Source organism: Meleagris gallopavo, chromosome 6, assembly GCF_000146605.3.
Source record: "Meleagris gallopavo isolate NT-WF06-2002-E0010 breed Aviagen turkey brand Nicholas breeding stock chromosome 6, Turkey_5.1, whole genome shotgun sequence".
Taxonomy (NCBI): Eukaryota; Metazoa; Chordata; class Aves; order Galliformes; family Phasianidae; genus Meleagris; species Meleagris gallopavo.
This window is the reverse complement of record NC_015016.2, coordinates 32,661,876-32,685,662: the sequence shown is the minus strand read 5'-3', so window position 1 is coordinate 32,685,662 and position 23,787 is coordinate 32,661,876.

The following is a 23,787-nucleotide window of genomic DNA, read 5'->3' as shown; positions in this document are numbered from 1 at the left end:
TTTTCTTTTTTTTTCTTCTTTTTTAATTTAGGTGAAGTTTTCAACAAAGTCAGAAAGACTAAATCTTATCAACTTGTAAAGCAAATGTGTAACAATTAATATTTTTAAATTTTTAAAGCTTTTCAGCAAAAAAAAAATACTGGCCAAAAGAGGCAGTTAGCAGCATGCTAGTTCAGAGGATATTTAGAATATAGTAGGGCTGAGTAGAAACTTTGTAATGGGTTCTCTCTTACCTTCTCCTGGCGAAGATGACAGTTATTCGTGTCTACCTAGACATGAGTGATGTCTGCCACTGTGGCCACACAGTGTGAGTGCAGACCTGTGATCTCTCAGTGTATGTCCTGACACAGCTGCACAGTTCTGCAGCTTCCTGGATTTGTTTCTGGATTTTACCCTGAAGTCCTAGGTGTTCATTATCAGTCATTGTAGTTCCTTGCAACCATAGGTCACAGTCAAGATTTTAGCCTGTATTTTCAAATCCATGAATATGACTACTCTGATAAGTATATGACTAGTCTGATTTATGTTTGGATTGCTTCATCCTCTGTGATCATCACACTTTGCATCAGTTATTCTCCAGATGTGAAAAAAGTGTCTCTCTCAGAGCAGAAACTTGTTAGTGCAGGAGACAGAACTTGGCTGGCAGCTGGTCCGCGTAGCTGGAAAGGAATTCATATCCGGTATGCACAGGAGGACCACAGACTCATCACCTCCAGCACAACTCATATCCCACTGCATATATCTCACCACACATTGCTACAGCAACACTTCATAAGAAAGCAATGTGAAACCAAAGCCAGCCATAAAATGGATGGACAGGTTGAAGTCCAAACATCTTTGCAAGTATAAATGGCAGACTATAAATATAAGTTGTTTTATTCACAAAGGATAATGCTTTAACAAACACATAGCCAAACCATATTGCTATGTTGCTTAAGCCGTTGGCTCAAAATGTTTGTCATGCATGTACTTTGTCATTCAGGCAGTACTCAATACTGCCCACAAATGGGAAAATAATAGGCCAATCAGGGGTGAAATATGTCAGTGACACAGTGAAGGTGTCCCCATTCCTTTGTGCTCATTGACAGTGCCTATTTACGTACTGATCACTTCTGTGACTGAAAGTGGTGGGATCTGGACCTAAATTTGCAGTTTGTTTTCTATTTCTCTTATACAGGTTTTAACTTGTGTCCTAATTCCTGGTTTCATATTCTTTTTTTTCACTAACTTGAGCATAACAGAAAAAAAAAAAACTATGAGTCAGTCAGTAAGAGTTTGTTCCTTTGTAACTAGAAGCTCAGATTTCAGACACAGGACCTGCTTTGGCTTTCGTCTAGCTTTACCACATTAATGAAATTCATATTAACTCATAAATGATGTCATACAGCTGAAGGACATAAATGCCAATACGTGATATATGGTTTGATAGAGTCATAGATCCAAAAAAAGCACTTCAGGAAAAACTGAATGATTATATCTTCAATACCTCTGAGACACTTCAGCCCCCTTTATTCTCAGCAGAACTGTATGTGCGCACACTTTTCAGAATCAAACCCCTATCACCCTGTTGCTGTGAGGCCATAAACAACCTGAGAAGTTTCCTTCTTTGGATATTGAAGGATTTACGGGATATACTTGTGAACAAAACACCCAACATGTTTTCTGCCGTCAAGAAATGAACAAAACAATCTACAAGGATGTATAGATAAATAACTTGTTTCTCATCAGCTGTGGGATTCTGAGGCATCCTCCATGCATTTAGATGTTGGAAACTATTACTGATTAAGTCCACTACAATCAAGCCTACATGGAGTCAGAGCTGGAGGTTGAAAAACCATCAGCAAGATGGCAGTTTGCTGTTCACACTGGACTGTGTTACGTTTTCCATATCTTTTCCATCAATGTGTCTAAGGTAAGGACTCACTCAGTTCTTTATCACTTTATCACTCCAGCTCCCAATCTCAGTCTCACAAAGGGAGGTTTGTGAGGCCCAAAAGAGAGGAAAACAGTGTGATGAGCCCAAGTCCCTCCATCTCTATGGGTTGAGGTGAATCTAAACAGAAAGCCTACCTTTGTTGTTGATACAGAGCCTGGAGATCGTACTTGAGGTAAGGCTTTACATAATGACCATATTTCATGGCTCTTACCCACACACCTCCACCTTCAGCCTTCCACACTTAGAGTTGCCCAGGAGGTTATTGCCCTTTGAGATCATCTTGATCAAAATGCAGTGATGTTAAACTAGTTTCTGCTGTAAACCTCATTGCGTTACTTCCCCAATTTTTTATTTGGAAGAAAAAAAATAATTAAAGGGCATACAGTACCTTTCTTAATGTTTTTTTCCAAACCAGTGATGTGTTACAGAGTAGGCTTAGACATCCATTTTCTCACTTATGTGCAAAATTAGCCCTTTTAATGCAACTAAAGTTGCAAAGTGGCAGTGGAAGCTCTATACTTTTGCAGAAAAAGTAAAAGTGGTAAGACAAAAGCCAAAACAAATCCCCTAAAAACACTAGTATTCAAAATGCTATGAAACCATGATAAAAACAGAGCTATTTAAGGGAACAGGACATTAGTATGACTACATGCAGAAAGAAAACCAGCACATGCATATCAATACAATGTTTAACCTCTCAGAAATCAGTAAAATCAACAGTATCTGAAACTATCAGCCTAACCAAAAGTGTTGTCATTTCCAGTGTGCAAATAGGCAGACTGTGATAAAGGAGTTGCTCCTCTGGCCCAAAATTTCTTGCTGTACTCTATACATCAGGGTTGCTTTAGCAAAGTGAACTGATACAGTGGGAATAGGAATGCTTAATCTCAAAGGCAGCTGTATTTTTAAATATATTTTTTAGCACTTCATGATGTATTTGCCCGTGTCAGGAGACTTAAATATTTAAACAGGGTGACAAAGTTCATTTCAACCTCAATGACAGTCAAACCCCCTGACATCCCCTTTTTGTAATGTGAGCAGAATTTTCTTCATAGAAATAGCCTACCTCAGAGGAGCAAGGAAGGCAAAAAAACTTCTGTTCCAACTTTAAAGCCCAGGAAGTCTTTGAAATTTCAGTCTCACCCTTACCTACTTAGTCACCCCACCCATTTCCTACACAAAACCATTTACATTTCTGACTAGGCTGTAAGTACATTCTCCACGGAAAATCAGCTGCCCGGCCACTGCCTGAAACACAGGTGAGTGGAAGCTGGCAGCATTTCATGTCCCCCCAGGGACCAGGTGCTTTCAGGCTGCTCTCAAGCCTCCATCTTCCTGGGGCACTCAAGGCTGCCTTTCCCTTTCCCAAGTATATGGAGGGGTGTGCCTATCCTCAGGCAGACCTAGGGATGAGCAAGTGCCTTTAAAATGTGACAGAACAAGAAATGTGGATTTGTTGGATTTGTTTTCTCACCTGGTGTGGTCTCTGGGGTTTGGCGGGTGCTGGGTCACCTGTGTTGTCTCATGGTCTGCAACTAGACCAGCCAGCAGCAGGGCCATATCGTCAATACTCACATCTATACGCTCCCTCACGCACCTCCACCTTACACTTGCCATCTACTCTCTCTCACTTTCTCAAGGAGACATGGTAATCTAATCCAGTGCTGTTTTTTCTGCACCTACACAGATCCACATACCTGTATGTCCCCTGATTTAAACTTCTCTCAGACATTCTCCATCCAAGAGCACTGCTCTGGGAGAGTTAGTAGCCATCACGCTGACAAGCATTAACTGCAAGGGGAAATATCAGCTCAAGAATTGTAAGGTTTAATCAAAAGGAGTTCAATCTGCTGGAAATGTTTGGCTTTTTTTTTTTTTGTCCCATCAGCAATTTAAGGAAATAAGACATTAATATGACTCAAGCAGTGGGTGTGTGGAGGGGATGAGAAAAAGAGAGGCACTGGGGAGCTCCCTTCTTGCTGTACACTTATTTTCTGAAGCCAGGAAAGGAAACAGAAACAAAACTGTTCCCCATCTGAGTGTTCACAAAGAGTTCCTTTGCATGGAAAATCAAAAATCATGGAGAAATGGGAAAATCATGCTGCAAGCTCTGCCAGACCATCACAATCCCTCATCCTGCCAGGCTGGCTTTTCCAGCACTGGGATGTGAAAGACGGTTTCCTGAACACTGACACAGTAATCCTCCAGAGCTCACTTCTTCAAACGTGAGAATGACTGAAGCAACTGACTGCTCACTGTTTTGACATCATTGCCCATCTTTACCACTTCTTCTTCCTTCCTTCCCCCTTAGCACCTTCCTTCCACATTCAGCCAAATTGGACATGGTAATCCTCACAGTGGATAAGATTTTAATTATGTCTTGTGGGAACAGAAACAGGCATTGCTTCCCACCACACAGCCAGCCATGTCACTGGCCATGGAAGTGAGCGGAGAGAAGCTGCAGATAGGAAGGGAAACCATAAAGAAATGAGCTCCCTTCTTCCTTCTCCTCCTGCTCGCTCTACACAGTAGTCAGTGTGGCTAAACTAGAACAAGAGGATCTTGTTATTTCAACATATTACTCTAGAAACAAAGCAAGTCTGACATGTTTCACTTCTCCCATGTTCCAGTACTTGAAGGGAGCATATAAACAGAAGGGAGAACAGCTGTTTATGAGGGTGGATAGTGATAGGACAAGAGGGAATGGTTTTAAACTGAGACAGGGGAGATTTAGATTAGATATTAGGAGGAAGGTTTTCATACAGAGAATGGTGACAAACTGGAACAGGTAACCCAAGGAGATTGTGGATACCCCCAACCTTGGAGGCATTCAAGGCCAGGCTGGATGTGGTTCTGGGCAGCCTAGTACTAGACCTGGTTGGTGACCCTGCACATAGTAGGGTGGGTGTAACTTGATGATCATTGTGGTTCTTTTCAACCCAAGCCATTCTATGATTCTTTGATTCTTTGTTAGCTAGTGACTGTTTTTAGTCACTCCTCCATCATGCCAGTGCAAATGTTTTTGGTGCTACTCAGCAAGGGGGTGACTGAAACAGTCCAGACTGAAGAAATGCTTCAAACACAAAGAATAAAGACTTACAAAACACTTGTATCCACTGCAGTACCACATGGAGTTGCTGGAATAAGCAGAAGGAGGGTAAGGGTGCAAAGGAATCATAGAAACAGAATCATAGTATCCTACAATCTTTAAGGTTTGAAAATACCTCTAAGGTCATCTAGTGCAATCATTAACCTATCACCACTGCCCACTAAACTATATCCCTTTGTGCCACATCTACACATTTCTTGAACACCTCCAGACACAGTGATTCCACTCTCCTAGGCAGCTTGTTTGAATGCCTCACCAATCTTTCAGAGAATAAATTTTTCCTAATATCCAAACTGAACCTCCCTGGCACAACTCTAGGCTATTATTCTTCATCCTATCACTGTTAGGGGGAGAAGAGGATGACTCCCCCTCACTACAACCAAAACTGAACGCAGTACTTAAGATGCAGGCTTATCAATGCTGAGTACACTGGTAACAATGCTGACGTTCCTAGTCCTGCTGACGACACTACTTCTGATACAAGCCAAGATGCCATTGGCCTTCTTGGCCATCTGGGCAAACCACTGTCTCATGTTCAGCTGGATGTTGACTAGCACATCCAGATCCTTTTCTGCTGCACAGTTTTCCAGCCACTCTGCCTCAAGCCTGCAGCATTCCCTTGGGTTATTGTGATCAAAATGCAGGACCCAGCACTTGGTATTGTTGAACCTCATACAAATTGGCCTGTCCAAGACTTTCTGTAGAGCCTTTCTAACCTCAGGCTGATGGACGCCTCCTCCCAGTTTGGTGTGATCTGCAAATTTATTGAGGGTGAACTCAATCTCCTTGTCCAAATCATCAATAAAAATATTTAACAGGACTGGCCCTAATACTTAACCCTTGGAAACGCCACCAGTGAGTATTTAACTCCATCCACCACAACTTTGTGGTCCTAGTCCTCCACACAGCTTTTTATCCAGCAAAGAGTACACCTACCTAAGCCACCAGAGCTTGAGAGAATACTATGAGAAACAGTATCAAAAGCTTTACTGAAGTTTAAGTAGACTACATCTGCAGCTTTTCCCTCATCCACTAGGCAGGTCACATGGTCACAGAAGGAGATCAGGTTGGTCAAGCAGGATCTGCCTTTCATGAACCCGTACAGACTAGACCTGATTCCCTGGTTGTCCTGCACACACTGTGTGATCTCACTCCTTTTGTTAATGTATTGGTAAAAACACTTTTTGATATCTTTTACAACAGTGGTCAGATTAAGTTCTAGATGGACTTCTGCCTTTCTAATTTTCTCTCTACATATCCTAGCAACATCCTTATACTTTTACTGAGTTGCCTGCCCCTTTTTCCAAATGTGGTAAATTTTTTTTCCCCAGAGTTCCCCACAGATTTCAGCCAGGCCTTCTTCCCTGATGGCTTGTCTTACAGCACATGGTGACAGACTGTTCCTGTGCCTTTAGCATTTCCTTCTTGAGGAATGTCTAGCCTCTCTGGACCAACTTCCCCTTCAGGACTGTCTCTCATGCACTTTGCAGCCAGATATCCCTTGATAATGTGTTGGCTTGTCTCCACTCTGTGATATCATCAGTGCCACAGTAAATAGGAAGATGTTGCTATTATTCTTGTATGCAGTGCAGATATGGGTTTCAAATCCCTGTTATAGTGACTCCTAGGCAGTCCTGAACACTCCACAGAGCCTCAGCACTCCACAGAGCCTCAGCACTCCACATCCCAAAACCAGTTTCTCTGTTTGAGACAGAACATGGTCAAAATCCATGACACTCTGACACAGTTAAGACAGAGTGCTTAAAAACACTGGAGACAGAAATTCCCCTGATACCCTCAGGCAAGTGGCTCTGGGGAGAATTTCTGGCTCTGAGGGACGGCAGCCACCCAGGCCGGCACAGCAAGCTGGCACAGGGCAGCCACGTCATCATGGCACGGTGCCCAGCTCATAAGTTCTTCCGAGAGAGTTTCCTCAATGCCCTGGGTCACATCTTTCTCATGAAGATTTTACAGGGATGTCATAACTACATCCTCCCATATGTGTAGTAAAGAATTAGAGCTTTCCCAGCCCTATGTAATTATTAACGTGAGAGCAATTAGATAGATCAAATAGCTTGTTATTAAAGCACCAATGAAGAACATTAAAAATGTCGCAACTGGCATAAGAAATCTTGATTCCAGAACACTAAAAACCATAACCTATGGAGTGTTTAGTTTATACTATATCATTTATGTGTTATAGAACGTATTTTTCAAATTATACCTGTCCTGTCGTGTGTGAAATCTTGATTCATCATGTTGGCCTAGAGGTAAAGTGGAAGTGAAACCTAATGTGGCTGGATTTTGGTTGATTTCATGCTTTTATGATCAGATCTTAGAATATTATTTTAAATTCAGCTAAAATATTATAATTTATTTATTCTAATTTATAGCTTTTTTTTTTTTTTCCATCATCAAACTGATAAAGTAAGCTATAACGAGAATTTTTTGGATGATAGATGTCATTCTCCTGAGTAGTGCTATTAGCACTTGTCCAGTTTTGAGAATATATATTAAGGAAAAAAAAAGACACACATATGGCTTGGTGTAATTATGTAGCCCTTCAGATTGAAAGAACTATTTAAAAGAACACAGCTTCATAATGCTATGTTTATCTTCTTTCAATTTCTATTACTTTTTCCAAGTCTGTCAACTTTACATATGAATTTACATTTTGTCAAATTAAGTTGATAACACTAATTTCACAGAAATAAAGGCCAACATTCATAAAGTACAGTAACAAGCCTACACATGCCTGAATCTCTAAATGGGAAAAGGGATAAGAAAAAGGCCTTGTTTTGGTAGGCAAACAAATTTCAGTTTGCATTTCACAAGGGATTATCATTAGGCTTGAATAAACTCAATGCCTGTGAACATCTTACATTTTTCTTATGGTCCACAGATTTTGCAGAGCTCACTTGACTCTGCAGACTTTGATGTAATTTAAACTTTTGTTTTTCAAGTAAGAATTAGAACTGTACTGTAATTCAGCAGGCAGGAGAAAACACACAACTACCTAATGTGCTGAGCATTTCCTTGGACCACATGTAGAAGGTAATACTAGTATTCCTTTCAGAACTTCTGTCTGCATTATCTAATCCATTCCTCACATTACACTCATATTTCTTTTCCCATGCCATTTTCTTCTGTGCTATCTTCCTTATCATTTGATATTACTGTTTGTGATGATCTTCTAAAAAGAAAAAGATGCCAATAAAATTTCAGGGTTAAAAACAATATTTGAATATGCTTATAATGACGTAAAGTGAGTTCACCATCCCAAGTTTTTTGCACACAACATTTTCTTAATAGTAAGAATACCCTGACAGAATCTCCTTAATTAAAACATTCAACAAACTGAGAGCCTGTGATAGACGACTTTGTGAATTTACATGGTACTGTCCCTTAGTCACTGGGTCAAATTCTAGTGATTTTTGCTTTCTTTAACCCCAAATTATTTTATACTGTCTTTGTTTTCTTTTGATGTACTTAAACACATTCAGACTTAATTACTTTTGATTGACAGTCTTTCACAATGAGTGAGTTACATTCTTGCCCCATTACATGAATTCCCCCCTTTAATCCATTTTGCTATAAAAACTCTGATAATGGTATGGTGTGATTTACGAGATGTGGTGTTGTTACATTAACGTGCTCCCAGTGAATAATTCAAATATTAACAAATTGTTACGCTATTCCATGAATCAATTACAATTTCTTTTTTTAGAGTATTGCAAGTGCTGGTGGGCTTTGCAGTGCTTTTTATTATTTGTTTAATTTAAAGTGAAGACACACAGATACTACTTAAAGATAGTTACTTTCCCATTGAAAATAACTGCAGCTCAACTATAGAGAGATTTTCATTTAATACATGAAGCAAAAAAAAAATAACAATAAAAGATGTAGTAATTAAATGAAAACTCGTCCTGTAATATTTGCAGCCCTTAATCACAAGTGATCCAAAATTTGGAGGAAATTGTCTGAAAGTGGCACAAACCATGTAAAACATCAAAAACAAAACAAAACAAAACAAAACCCAACCAACCAAACAAAAAAAAAAAAAGAAAAAAGAAAAAAAAGAAATCTGCCAGAATATATATATGCCACTGGCTGTAAATGTAAAAAGAAAGCCTATTGAAAATGGCAAACATACCTCTGGTGCCAACTTTTCTGCAGACTTCTTTGTAGCTGTAACAGCTACTCTCCCATTTTCTGGAAAGTTGTGATGGACAAGAGAGGGAGAGTGTAGGATCCTTTTGAAGCTACACTCAGCAGCTGTGCTGGGTTCAAACAAGTTCATTGATGATAATTCTTGAAATGACTTAATCTTGGTGGTGCACTTTGATTAACTCTTTGAAAAAAAAATCTACATTTAGATTTCATGAGGCAGAAACCAACAGTCATTCTGCAATAGAGTGGAAGTTTATAGTTTACTCAGCAAAAGCTTGCTTGCTGATAAATTTTAGAAATGTTGGTCACCTCAGTACTTGAGAATCCACTTTCCTGGATTCTCTTAGTTCACCAGAATGAAAATTAATTACAAAGTTTCAAAGTTTGATTTTCACTTATTGTTCTCAGTATTCCTAGAACAGTGCTCCCCCTGAACAACAAAGTAGTTACGAACTTAGAGCTGTTTGTCCCTGACGCAGCAAGACACTTAGTTTCCCCTGCATCAGTGATTTCAAGGATAAGGCCTTTGTCTTAAGGAACTGGCACAAGTAATCCAAAGCCCTCTGATGCCAGGAAAAGGACCTAACTAACCTGCATGTGGCTCTGGACAGCCTGGTCTAATGGTTAGTAATCCTGCACATGGAAGGGAGGTTGAAATTAGATGATCATTGAGTTTTTTTTCAACCCAAGCCATTCTATGATTCTATGATCTCAGTAAGCTGTAGATTAATATGCAGTTTCAGACAGGAATGGGAAGTACTTGATCATTAGTAAAGTAATATTAATATAGCATGCTAAAGTTAATTAAAGGCACAATGTAAAATCACAAAAAGCATTTCTACACATATGTGTTTAGGATTAAATTTCAGCTACAGTTTCTGAAGAATTATAACCATTTGAAAAAATACATCACATAGTTTTAATCTGAAAGGAATTACAAAACTGTTGTCAATAGCACGTCAGAGATGAGCTTGTTAATTTTATGAGGACAAATGATGTAATATTGGTAGCAGCCCAGTCTTACCTTGAGTAGGCTGCACTTCTCATCTCTGCCTCTTATCCAGGGCCTGCACTCATTTTAGTCTGTTCACCTCACATTCCCAAAGATCTGCCCTGTGGACTGGGGAATGGAGGTCCCAGACACGTTTTTTTCATGGGAAATGTAAGGGAAATTTAAGGAATGTAAGAAGAGAATATTCTTTCATGATATGCCACATGCCTATATTCCTTGTTGCCAGCTGTCAGTAAATGAAAATAATTTAGTGCAAGGTAATTACCTTCCATAGGAGAACATAAATCTGCTTGAGACATTTATGTCACACTACACTGGAAATATCAGGCAGTGTATCTGTATATGGTATACATATATACTATAACAAGAGGAACTAGAAAAGCCCCAGCTGTTTTTGTGATGATGTTGCTAGCTTATGACAGTTATGGGAAAAGTCTCTGAATAATTTTCACAATGAACCAAGTGTTGGCCAGCATTTCTCAGCATTGAAGTGGTTGGTAACAGAGTTGCGACAATGAATCACCAACATTCATTTCCTTGAGGTAAGAATAAAAAAAATACATACGAGTAATAAAAATAGTGAGGAAATACTCACAGTTGATTCTAATAATTATTTGATTCTAAATAAAAGTGTGGTAATGTTTTACAAGAGAAAGCCCTTGGAAAAAAAGATTTGTCAAGGTCTCCTTTTATTTAAAGAGGCTGTAAAATTATGGACTCAGGAATACTTGCAGAAAGTTAAGAAAATGCATGAATATTCGTGTATTTGTGAGGAGCTACTTAGTTTTCTAAATTAACCAAGTCTGCCTCTTAAAAGTAATAATCTATCTGCATATTTATACATTATTTTCATGGAGAAACAGAAAGACCATATTGTCTTCCTGCTTGCTACAAGAAGTTGCAAGAGTCAGCAGTAAACGATAAAATTAAATTTATCCTGTGCTTTTTAACTTCATTTAAAAGCCATCCTGCAGATTCTTTGAATGTCAATGTTTGCTTTTTTCTTCTGTGGGAAATACGTTGTTACTTTGTAAAAATATATTTCTGTCCTGAGCTTCTCATATGTAAGCAGTGGTAACAGAAGGTTTTTTCCATACCCAAAGTTGTTAAGTCATGCAATTTAAAAGAAAAAAACAACTGGAAACAAACAAACAAACCAAACAAAAAATAAAACTAAACAAAACAACAACAACAACAAAAAACACAGCAGTGTAACATCCAGCTGTTTGTGCCCAACTATGTGCAAAAAGAATGAATCCATTAGCAGATATTTTCATCTGTTTCACAGATTTTTCTACAGTACTCACCACTGGTTCCCTCCATGTTGTTTGTTAAACAAGGGCAAATAGTAATTAAATCAGTACTTTTCAGTAGTGGAAACCCTGAGGCCACATCAAAATAGTCTTGTTGACCAATACCTGAACGACTCAGATTAAACTATGCTTTTCTGAGAACCTTTTCTCAAAACAACACAAAATCAAATGTTCTTTCCTTCGTGTTTGTATGGAAAATGTTACATAGAGAAAGTGAGTTACAGCATGATGATAAGCTAGCTATCTTCTGCCTTCTGATTTGTTTCTAGTTAAAAGAGAAAAACTTTATCTGACCTTCTGGATGCGTGGGGAGAGCTCTGAGAAAGCACGTACCACTTGTGGTACAGCCTGCATCCTGTCTGCAGGAAGGTTAATGAGAGTAGAGCCCAGGCTCAGACCTGCCACCGAGGTTAACCCAGCTGGCCTTTTTGTGAAAAGGGCTGCTTGTTTTGAAGCAGAGGCTTTTTGGTCTAAAAATAGTAGAGGGAGATGTCATTAAACCATCATTAAATGATACAAAAAAGTCAGTAATGAAAAAATGTTTCCTCCTTCCTATTCCCTACTTCCTGTTTCCCTCCCCCAGCTACATGTTGGACTATGAGATAAGGTCCCTGGAATGATCCATGTAAAAACTGTCCATCCAACTGTCTTGGAGCTGAAGTATTACTCTTGTAGAGCTCACAGAGACCAATTTTTTCCGCTTATTTTATTTAAAATAAGTAAGACAAAAAAAAGTTTGTCTTATCAGAAAAACAGTAGCGTCAAACATTACAAAGAGGTTCATTGTGCCTTACTCAATTCAAAGATTTTTTTCAGTCAAAAGGGACTGAACATTATGAAGATGATTTCAAGTTCATGGAGGAAAATGAACTTGATTTTGTGTGAGAAAGAAAAATTGACCCCCTAAACTTACATCTACATTGGCAAGATATATAAAAATCTAAGTGTGGTTATGTCAGAAAGAGAGACAACCTTAACAATAAGAAAACACGCAGGACAAAGTGTAAGTTTTTGAAAGATATGTTTATTCAATTTATATATTACTACTGCTTGCAAAAGCTATTTCTACTCAGTTTAAATAGATTGTTCAAAAAACTGCAGAATAGATATGAGAAAATGTTGATTGTATACATGTGAAGTGGGCATCAGGGAAATAAGCAGATTACCTACCAACAAACGTCCATCTATGTGCTTTGCAAGAATAACTGTGAAAGTCAATTCTTTACATCATGCAAAAAAAAGAACAGATGGAAGGTCAATGGTATTTTGGTTGCTGAAGTATTTGTATAATGTGCACTGTATTGTAACTCTGTTACTTTCACAAAGTGCGTATCATGCTGTTTGAGCTAAAACACTTTGTTAAAGAGCTGTCTGCAGAAGACAAAGTGATCAGATATTGGCTGAATAAATTATAAAGTGTTTCCCCTTATCAGAGCCCGTGATAGAAAATGAAATCTCAGAGGAGTTTTTGGCCCTTAACCTGAATGTTGCAACTTTCTGTTTTCATTCTCACCATTTCCTGGATTATATAGCTCAGTTTCAAAACACCTATTTTAGGAAATTTCATTTTGATTCCTGCAGAGAGGAAGATTTAGCATCATTTTCTCATCTGCATCTTCATTTCACCTACCTTGCTTGGACAACTTTCTCTCTTGTGCTCTAGTTGAAGCAACATTCCTCCTGCTCATTTCCAACCCTCTCTTTCAGCTGCAGCACTATCAGATGGTGGTGCAGCAGTAGCCTCATTATGTTTTAGAGCCTCTCTTTCCATGCGGTAAGTACTCGAGACTTCTCTGACTGCAGAAAACTATTGATGGGAAAAGCTTCATAATATTCTAGAGAGATTTTAACAGAGAAAAAGACAGGGGAAAAAAAAATATCAAAGGCTTCTAGATTGCAGTAAATTTTATAAGCCTATCAGAGTTCAGAGGAAAAGAGGAATGGTGAGCAGCTTCCCTACGATGCAATACAATGACTAAGATGCTTCACTGTTTTAGATTATGACTGTTCATCGTTTTCTGGAACAGAAATAAAACTTTCAAAAATATTAGTGTCATTTCAAAATTGCTGAGCTCTAATATAACTTTTTCTTCAGTGTACTATTTTACTTACACATATTCATTAGAGTCTTGTTCTCAGCTGTAACTTTCAAGATCTAATTTAACACGAATAAAATAATATTTAAATTAAAAAAAAAAAAAATTGAACCAAGATTAGAGTACTCCTATCTTCTGCAAATTCTTTGCTTCTGTGCCAGGTAGTGTATTTCTTCTGCTTGTGTGATTACTGACATGGTTCTAAGTGGCAGATACCTTGGCAGTATTTCTTTCCCACATCAATACCTATGAAAAATCTTTACAAAATGCTAATATAAGCTGAACCACTGAGAAGGAAACACCAAATAAAGGAACAAATTACACAGGGTCAATTTTTCTTTTGGTTTTCTGTTGTACTCCAGTTTTTTTCAAACGTTCCATTTTAACACCTGTTATTTTAATTTGTGTTCCAAGCATTTTGTGGCCATTATTACAGTCTGGAGAAAGACAAGAGGGCAGTGATAGGCTTGATGAAAGAGAAGATTTACAACACCTTTTCCCTCGTTGGTTACATCCATATAATTATAGCAAAGCACTGAGTGGGTACCACTTCGCCGTGCACCTGAAGCAGTTTGTGCTTGACAGTGCACTGATAGTTTAGTAACACAGCTCCTACTGTGACTGACAGCTGGTTTTGGACTAAATCACATACATTTCAATAGGAGATGGTGGCTATTGGCTAGTTCAGCCAAAGTCTATTTGGCAGAGTATATGAACCTTCATGAAGATCTGCTCCATTTCACAGTTCCATGGGATGCTGCTAAATGCAATACAGGTTTACCCTGAGTTTAACTACAAAGAGTAGGCAAAGGCAGTGCTACAGAAAGGCAGAGAGCCGCTGAAAAATGTGCCTTTTGCTCCTGAAGATTACATGTATGCCAGACACAACATGGCAGTTGGCCTGGCAGAACAGGTAGTTAAAACTATTTATAAAGTTTCTAAAGTTCAGCTGTAGGAAGGTCATTCCTAGGGTTAAAGCTCAAACATCAGCTCACTCAAGAGAAAATTATTTTGGAGCGTTGTTTCTATATTTAACCTCTTGGGAAGGCAAAATGAATAAGTTAATACTGTTACTTCAACCCTTTCATCTGTTGTATTTAGTATTTTCCAAGAGACAGTTCAATGCCATCTGAATTTGTAAATTACTGAAATGGAAGGCATTAAGTCTGTTGATTGGAAAAGGAGCAAATACTGTATTTCTATTGAAGAAGCCAAATCTGAAGGTGATCCAAGAAATTGCGTTAATGTAGGCTTCAGCCCAGAATCACAGATGAGTCTAGCCATCAATCACCAGGGAGAGAAGAGAAAATAAAATAAGACAGCGAAGGGAGATTAGATGGAAACATGAAATAAGTCCTGCCATCTGATCTCTACCAGCAAAGCCCAGCATAGATGGGATCTTCTGCATAAGCTTTCCAAACCAAGTTTGTTTTCTTTCTGGATGCACCAAGACTGAAAAATTATGCCTCTGCAATTATCTGCTCAGACCCAGGAGAGAAAGGGAATTTTCAGACTGCCTATATAGGACTCCAGGCATCTAGACCAGTTGCAATTCAAATTATTTCAGAGTGGGAGCCCAGAATTCTATTACTTTGTTCAGAATTAAATATCAAATAATTTTGAATTGTCCAGATATCAGCCAAAGGCTGACAGGTATATCACAAGCACAGGAAAGATTTATCCTTCTAAAGCAGAAACTGCAAGCCAGGCAGAAGATACAAGAGTATCTCAAATGGTGCTAAACTCCTTCATTCAGATAGCTGATATGAGAGCCTAACTTCTCTGTATAGCCCACGGGAAAAAATAAGCACTTTAATTGGTTTGTTCAGGGTGTTGAACTTAAGACAGCGTGATTGATTGCAACTCACAAAGTATCTCCAAAGACAGGCAGCCTTGCCTGCTCACCCTTGTATAGATGCATTCTTCTCCGTGTTAGTGACTGTCACCTCTGCCATCAAGGCCAAGACAGAGTGAGTCTTCTTTTGGGAAATGGTACAGTCCTTTTCCCTTTGCTATCACTTGTTCTTCCCAAGTCATTATTGTCATTTGCTAAAAGCATCACTAGTGTCATAACTGACTGAAGTAGGCCAATGACAACTTGGTCTCTTTTAACTCTTCTACTTGACCTCTGACAACCCGAAGAATTCACACAGGGAGGAAGAGAGATTTGTGCAGAGAGGTGGAGAACCTCCTACTCTTGGAAAAACTCTATAGTGTTAAAAAAAAAGGGACACCTGCCATACATGGTGTCTGGTTGTTTTGGTTTGAAAGAAGCAGAACCAGAGCTTGCAGCATGGCTCTCTATCCTCCAGAAGTGTCCTAATAACCTCTAGGTTATTGGCTTCTCCAGAGTTACCTTAGAACACTTGTTTCATCCTGATATAAGATGGGAAATTTCTGAATTTTTGGCAGGAGAGTAAAACCACCCAGCTACATTCTCAAGGCATGCACCTTCTCTCCATGGGAGGTGAGCAATCAGGCTTCATGCTGTTCCCTCAGGTACTGGCCCAGCTCCATGGGCTGATAACGAAGGATAATAGGTCTACGGCTCCACCTCCTTCACTTGCCTTTTTGACATCCTGCTCCCTAAATATGAGTGACAACAAAGCTGAATGCAGGAGTTCTCGGGCTGCCTAGGACACCCACCAGGCAGCCTGTCAGGTCCTGCGTGGATGCCAGGGTTTGACTGGGAGGAGAATCTCACAGCACAAACAACTTTGGAGACTCAAAATCACTTGCTTTCATTTCCAGCCACAAGCAACAACACCCTGGGTTACCTGAATTATGCCAGAGTCCAAAGGTTTCTGCCTATCCTGCTGTCCCCCTCCTGTCCAACATGTCTCCTATGGGTACCTGCCAAACATCCCCTTTCAGAGGGGCAGGAAGGATGAGGAAATTAGGCAGACGTTAAGAAGACTCACGCAAAGCAGAAAGATAATGACTACTCCAGCCAGCACTGGCAGTCACTGTGCAAACTTCCCCGCACAGCAGTGCCAATGCAGCTCGCTCCTGACTGTGACACACCTGCTTGCTGAGAGCTGTGCATCCCTGTGCCAGGGCTGCCCACCGCACCGTGCCTACGACTGCACTGCTCCCTGCTCTCAAACAATGTGTGCAGTGAAGGGGAAGCAAACATCTTTCTCTCCACTTTTAAGTGCAAACATCCAAATTCAGACCTGTATCTCCAAATAACTCACACTTTTGCATCTTTGCTGTGTGTATACGTGCTATATACCAAAGCAGGAAGTCACAATTTTCTGTGCGTAGAATCCTCTACGTGATTTACAAAACATCACAGAACTCATTTTAGGAGAATTCATTGCTGGAAAATGATTTTCAGTGAATGTTTTATTAATCAACACATGTCAAATCATATCTGCAGAAAAAAAAAAGTACTAAAATAAACCCAAACAAAAATAATAGAACAATTATTGCTTGAAGATTCTGATTGCCTATAAATTACAACTCTATTCAGTTCCATGTCAGTTTATGTTTTCAGTTATGAAACCATTCTTGTTATTAACTTTCAGTCTAGTTTACTGGGGGAAGTAGGAATACACCACAAAGGCAAATCATTTTAAACCATGTCCTGAAAACCTAGGGTAGAAGTTTATTACCATTGTTTAAAACACAGGATGAGTTTTAAATAGGGCTTTATTTCAAAAGATAGGGGCTGGTCAGGCCAAGACCACTCAGCATGACCACAGCTCCAGATGCAAAAGTGTCACTATGCTTGGTATATTCATAAGGTGTTTACTCTCATTGCAGTTTTCAATTTGTCAGTGTTTTACTGGCATGCAACCACAGAGCATAGACTGCTATTGCTGGTTAACCTTGTTATTGCAGACAAGTTACAAGTCCTGACAAGAGTTTGATAACTGTGCCTACTTATTTTAAGCCATACATGAGGAAAGGGTAGGAGGTTCAAAGTAAGTTATGCTTTCCTGTGTGAGTCCCCATATGATCACTCAAAGTTACTGTAAATATAAAAGCAGAAGTGTCTGATTGCCATTTTGTCATTATGACACAAGACAAGAAGGTAATAAAAAACACACACACATAAAAAAAGCAAACCAGAACCAAACATGAAGTTGAACTCAGAAAAGTTTTAAGCCCCTGAGCCTCAATTCTCTAAAGTAAATGTATGAAATTAACTACCTGTATGTGTGTGTTTGCAGGATGAAAGACTCATTAACTTGCAAATAATCTTTTCTGGAATCTATATCCCTGAAATAAATAAAGGCCAAGCAAGAAAGGAGTGGGAATTGCTATTTTGTACAGAAAAAATATCTTCTTTCCCCTCCTCCCCCTTCACCTCCTTTTTTTCCTACCTTCTCCTCCTTCTCTTGACATATTTGCAGCCCATTCATTTATCTCAGACCCTTGTTATTCCTCTTGTACACTTTGATTATAAACTTGCTGGATCAAAACAGTCTTTTTCTTGATAATTAAAAAAAAAAAATTGCAAAAAACTATCATTCTGGCCTAATCCTTGACAGATCACTGCTGAAATATAAATATTACCTTACTATACGACCAAATGCTCCACAGCAATTCAATAATAAATATAAAGTCTTGAGGAAAAAAAAAAAGAAATGAAATGTTGTGGCAGGTTCTGGATTCTGCTTTACAGATCATGGTAAACTGGATAACATTCTAATAGCTTCCCAAAAGAGACACCTAAACAAAGTGGTTTAGATATTCAGAATTATCGGCCATGTTCTTTTTTTTTTTTTAAGTTGAGAATTGTAGATATGTAACAATTAGAGGATTATTTTCCCATTTTCAGTTTGTCATCTAAATTAAAAGGTCACTAACCACTGCCAAAAAGGAAAACTAAAATTAAAAAGAATAAAAAACATGAGCAAAGTTTAAAAAAAAAAAGAAATGTCATCCATCTTTAGCAAGCATCTGCCAGTGGCTATCTGCACATCAATTCTGATTGTTGTCCTGCTGTGGAGAGAAGTGATGCTGCTCTGTGTATACCTTTGGTTTGAGCAGAACTTTCTAATCATTAAGGTCCATTAGTGTTCATTAGTATCGCTACAACAAGTGCAGTTGAGCAGTTGACATATGGGAGGCAGAGAGGGGAGAGGCAGGATTCTGCTCCCAAACAGCATCTGAAGTGGCTTGGAAATCTTGGGGTTCTTTTTCAGTATAGGAGCATGCTGCATCCTATGAAGTGCAGTATCTTCCATATTGCTTTACATCAGTGGAGATCCACGTTACCAAACATCTTGAAAAACAGAAAGGTTTAGCAGCTGAAGTCAGAGGACCTGCCCTAAAAGAAGTAAACATCTTTTCTCATTTATCTGTTAATATTCCTTCGAATTAGCCATAGAGAAAAGATAGCTACTGGCTTCTCTTTCACCCTTTCCACCCTATCATTTATGCACAGAAAAGACTGACTGTAAATCAGTAACTTCTGTACTATCAAATGTCTACAGTTTTACCTCACAGGAGCAGATACCGCAAACTGAACATGCTGCAAAAAGTCACAACCATTTTAATGAACTACTTCCAATGTGACTACACTTCTGAGAATGTATGGTTCTTTCAAATGTGTTTACAAGTGAAATATGTTTCCAAGATTCATTATAACACGTTTTTTCTTACTAAAAACTGAAGTTTATTATGCTTTAATTATTCTTAAGTATTTGAAAGCCATTTATTTTTTCTTCTGAAATCTGTTTTGACTAAAAGATTGTAATACTACTACTACTACTAATAATAATAATACGCAGAAGTGTCCATTTTTGGCTTTGTTGTGTATATTATATGGATTTTTGTCATCCGGATACTTCGGAGTAGTAAATTCCTACATAACTCTGCAGAAGTTAAAGGTAGAACATCTATTCTTCTAAAAAATTATTTAGAAAAACTTCCACTTTAAAGTACAAGCACTCTCGTGCCAAATTTGCCACCTTGGTAAATTTTTATAGAAGTCACATGCTTCTAAAGAAAAGTCTTGGATTAGGAACCTGACTGAGGCACTGCTAGTAATAAACATATTCATGTTTCACATGCTGACCTTGTATCTGCTACCATAATGGGAAAATCAAATGCTTTTCTATATGACATTCAATTTCTGTCCTATATTTCAAGCCACTTCTAAACTGCTTCTTGAGACTCATGCTGGTGTGTAAACAGAACGTTTCTTTATGAATCATACAGAGATGTCAGCACCTTTGGTCTTGGGTAAAGTTAACAGATGTGATAAACCTAAATCTTAAGGGACTTTTTGGGTCTGTGAGAGTGAAATGGCACATTTGAATCGATTCTGTTTATACATAGTGCATAAAGGAGCCTTATTTTTATACTCTGATACACTCAGAAGGTATCAGAAGGTGAAATATCAAGAGTAATAAGGAATCAAGGGGTTACGGTCATTCAGGCAAAACAAATGTGCTTCATTATACATGAGAGGCCATGTCAGGGTTAATCCCATTTTTAACTCCATGGTTGTCTTCACACAGTAATGTTACATAACCTGTGTAACTGTCATTGGGCCTGTAGATTTACATGGCAACATGCTGTTTTGGAAAAACACCGCAGTTTAATTAAGGTTTGGGATTTTTATTTTTATTTTTTACAAATGAATTGATGAACAGAACTTAAGAACTAGTATGATTAGCATGAGGCCCAACACCACATGATTCTTGCTTATCTATTTCACTCCAGTCATACCCCTCTCTGAAAATGCAGGCAGTCTCTGTCCAGGATCAAAACTAGATTTGGACTAAGGTTGTTGAAAATTTCTCTGAAAGAAAAGAAAAAGGTAATAGAGTATTCATTGCAATAATAAAATTATAAAAATAGAATCTTATAACAGGTTGGAAGAGACCTTAAAGGTCTACTAGTCACAATCCCCCTGCCATAGGCAGAAATATTTTCCATTAGACCAAGTTGCCCAAAGCCCCATCCAACTGGATTTAAATATTTCCAGGGATGGGGCATCCACAGCTTCTCTGTGCAATCTGGTTCAGAGCCTCACCATTTTCATAGTGAAGAATTTCTTCCGTGTATTTAATCTAAACCTACTCTCTTTCAGTTGAAAGTCATTACTCCTTGTCACGTGACTACATGCCCTTGTAAAAAGTTCCTCATATTGCTCTTCAGGAGGCCAAGATCTTTCCATATACCCCAGTCTCAATGCCCTCGATGAAATTGGAGAAACAGAGACCAGAGATGTCAGGCTGATTGCTTTGTATATCTCTGCAAATGAATATTGGAGACATGAATCCAACAAAAATTGCATTCAGAAAATGAGGCATTCAGAGAAATGTACACAATATGTTGGAAGAATGTTTTCCCTCAGTCATGCCAGGTAAAAACACAATAGCTAGTATGTTGCAGATCTGTTGTATGGGGCTGCTGAATCACGGCCTGAACCTCTGACTGATCACCTGAGGCGAGCAATGGGTCAGCCACAAGAGCACAGGTGAAGGCAAATCACCTGTGCTGCAGGAAGGGGTGGAGCCTGGTTCCACCTCTTCTAGACCCATTTAAGAGCTGACTGCCAGTGGGGAAGGATCTTTCTGGAGATCTGCTTCACTGGAGTTCATCTTGTGAGCCCAGGATGGGGTGAGTGACTTTCTCTCATTACTCCAATATAAATTATATTAGCTAAGCTCCTGGATATATACACATACATACATATACACCATCTGTTTATCCATTGATTATACATCTGTACAGTATCCAGACTTTTCAAGTCTCAGAATGACTTCCATTCCTTACTTACAGCACAACAAAAACAAAGTTTAAGAGAACAATCAGTCCCAGTTTTTCAGATTTTATATTTGGAAAGATGTGCTAGAGAAACCTTAAAGTTAAGGAGAAACTACACAAAAGAAATCATGTGTTAATAATTAAAATTGTTATTGCTATAGCCTCTCTGGTGGATGGACCAAGACTCCCTTGTCAAAGTGAATGGCAACTATAGGAAAGGGTTTGAGTGGACATTAGTACAAACGTGTTACACAACAAAAAGTGAGTTATACTCCTATTACCATGTGATCTGCTAGCATGACTTTAAACCACTACTTTTGCCTAAAATGACTGTTTAAATATGGTACGCAGATTGCTCTGAAAGTAATTCCTATTTCTTTCCATGGAAACTACAACAGATACAAAGAGCACAAGAACATTGTTTGATAGACAAAATTCTCAGCTACAGAATGCTATTCCTCAACATAGTCGCCACCATTAACTATGCATTTTTGACAGCAATGAACAAGAATGCGCTTGTAAAAATGTGCATTGCCACCTGTAACATGGTTTGTCCTTTATGTCGCTGCTGCCATTGCTGAAATACACCGCCCACCCCTCCCTGAGCTGACATCCATTGTCTGATCTCCATAAAAGTTCAGCAAGCGTTGATGAATGGCAATGGGTGAATTCAGTTCCACATCTTTGCTTCATATATGCACTTTCATGTCAGTCATCATTTTGTCAGGCTGCCTCTCTGCTGCCATCTATCACATGGCAATAGCTTGTAATGGGATATTGGTGGAAAAGCTCATCCTCTACTTCCATACCACCAACATCCACCTCTGATATTGTGAGCTGACATAATAAAATAGGAGGCATTACTTTCAGAGCAGCCCTTGTAGCATTACTCATTTTCTTAATGTTAACAATCAGGACTGAAGCAAGGAAAAATATGAAAAACATAAACTAAATACAAGCCAATAGAGAATACCTGCACAGTTTCTGGACAGACTGTTCAATTTAATGCAAAGTCACTAACTAACATTCTCTTACGGTATTTGAAAGGGTAAAAAGGTTACCCTTAGCAATATCACAGTTAAAAAGGTGTGCAGAAACAAGCTGATTACAAAAATCAGCACAAATATTTTATTTTCAAATCTGGAAATAGTTGAAAGCAATTGAAACAAGTACCTGGTGCCAAAAAATAGGAATAATATCACTCTGGCATGAGGTTCATCAGCCAGCTCCCAGATTTAGCCCAAACATCACTAAAAATTTGGAAATAAAAAAGCAAACAAACAAATAAGTAAATAAATAAAATTCAGTATCTTTTTTTTTATTATTATTTTAATCAAGCGCTTCTGCAATTACTGTTTGTTTTCCAGATCACAAAGAAGTATCAGAACAAGGAAAGGAAAGGTCTGGCAGACACGCTCAGCAAGATGGAACAACAAGAAGTGCCAGAAGACTCATGAAAACAAACACCCCTCCCAACCCTGTTTGGTTTTGTGTTTCCCCAGAAAGCAGGGAAAGCGTTCAAATATTGAGAAGCTTCTCCCTACAGAACTTGAGAAGATCCTCTTAATTATTAGATTATTAGAATATTATTTACTCCTGCTGGCTGCATGTGTCATCTCAAACTCACTGAGATCAGAGATGTATTAAGAAAAATTTCCCCTCCATATTTTCTGGGGCAGCTGTGGAGAGGTGGAAGAACCTTTGGTGGCAGCAGACAAGACGTTGTTGCCTACACTGGCAAGTGGAATTCCCAGGAGGTTGCAGACTTCTCCATCACCCCGTTACAGATATTCACTCCTGCCTGTGCTCAGACAGACAAGAAGGGATGAGGCAGCACAAGGGGGATATGCATGGGAGGACTTTGCCAGTGGCCCCATTGGTGGTATGGTTCAGAGCACAGCATGTGTTTTATGAGTTGAGTATAAGAGAAAGCAGGCTGGCAACTAATGCTGTTGGAAACATGGGGCTACAAAGACCAGCCAGTATGGTCAGGCAGCTGCTTGTCATTCTTGTCTGCAGAGAGGAGAGATGGAGGAAGTGTCCTGAGCACTGCTGGGGTGAGATGAGAGAGGAGCAGGGGCTGAGGCTGTGGAGGAAGCAAGAGGCACAGGTGTCCACAGCCGGAGTGCCGGAGGGAGGGTCACCTCGCCAGTGTGGGCCCAGATGGCACTGCACATGTCTCAGCCCTTGCCGGAGCCGTGTCCACTGAGGCAGCACCTAAGGTCACTGCAAGGCTTGGCAGGGACCATCCAGAGCTTCCTCTCCCCTGCAGTCACTTGGATTTGGAAGGGCGGTGGGTCTGCAAATGGCAAACTGCTTTTCTCTGCTCTGGGGAGGGTTTACCTGGTGACCTTGTAGAGAACAGCTCTTACCAGCAACTTCCTCAAATGGACAACATGACTCCTGCAGATAAAAAGATC